Source organism: Cydia amplana, chromosome 9, assembly GCF_948474715.1.
Source record: "Cydia amplana chromosome 9, ilCydAmpl1.1, whole genome shotgun sequence".
In the NCBI taxonomy this organism is placed as follows: domain Eukaryota; kingdom Metazoa; phylum Arthropoda; class Insecta; order Lepidoptera; family Tortricidae; genus Cydia; species Cydia amplana.
The window spans coordinates 13,694,601-13,695,705 of record NC_086077.1 but is presented as its reverse complement, the minus strand read 5'-3'; the positions used below and the strand labels follow the sequence as shown (position 1 = coordinate 13,695,705).

The 1,105-nt window shown below is 37.0% G+C and overlaps 1 non-coding gene across 1 annotated transcript; it reads left to right on the top strand.

Moving 5' to 3' along the window:
• The first annotated feature begins 796 nt into the window (after positions 1–796).
• Positions 797–869, top strand: Trnan-auu (transfer RNA asparagine (anticodon AUU)). Its single transcript has one exon. It is a non-coding gene; the product is annotated as a tRNA-Asn (tRNA).
• The last annotated feature ends 236 nt before the right edge of the window (positions 870–1,105 follow it).

Genomic DNA, 1,105 nt, shown 5'->3' with positions numbered 1-1,105 from the left:
GTCGGTAACATAGTGAGGTGAGTTTTCACTTCTATCGGCACTCCCGGAGTGCAACCGTTGTTGCTTGTTTTTATTATCTTTCATCTAGGTATGTATTTGGTTCCTGTATACTCGTCCTTGCGTCTTCGTCTGTGTAGTCAACGTCAATTTCTTGCATATTGTTTCCCGTTGTTAACAACCCTTAGGGTGACCTTGTGACCTCATTTATTTATTACGTACTTATTTTTTCTTTTACTGCCTCGATCTTTTCGTTAGTGTTTCTCGTCCACTGATACGTATTAGTGTATAGAGTAAAGCTCGATAGCAATTGCAGTAATATGGAAAAAACAGAGGGAGTGTGTGATTATTTTCACTCCTGTGAACACATTAAATAGATCAATTGGCGAGAATTGAAATTAAAATAACAAAATAGACTCTTTTGTAACTTGTGCATTTTTCGCTTTAAATAAGTACCTTCTGCCAAAATTTCAGCAGACTTGTGTGTATTTTATGTAAGCTAAGAAATAAATTACACATCTTCAATATTATATCAACATGAACAATCATTGATATGATATTGAATTAATCGTTAAGCTTAGAATAAACTTAAAAGTGGAAAAAGCTTAATAGCATCGATCGCAGACGTTTCTGCTTGTTAAAATTAAAAAATAGTATGGGTATAGCTCATCGTAACTGATGAATTTACAATATGACTTGGAACTCCGGTAGCCGTTAAACAAGTGTAACGCTCTTACGGTAGATGTCGCTCGGGTCCCCTTGACCCATATGGTGGAAAGATTTGCTGGCTATGGATGAGATCTTGGTGGCTCAGACGGCAGAGCGCTGGAGTATTGATCCAGAGGCCGTGAGTTCAAGTCTCACCCAAGACAGTAATTTAAATTTAGTATTTAAAGTAACATTTAAATTTATTCTAAGCTTAACCCTTCGTATGTCTAAGCACTGTTCAGTGCGCATGAATTTAAATCTATTGTTTAATTACAATAGGTTTGCTAGTTTGCTTAAGGTGACGGTAGAGGTGGGTAAATTTTCAGATTCTGTCAATTTACCCCATTTCACACACAAGCGCACTTCACGCACACTACCTCACTTTACTGGGACAAGTCAT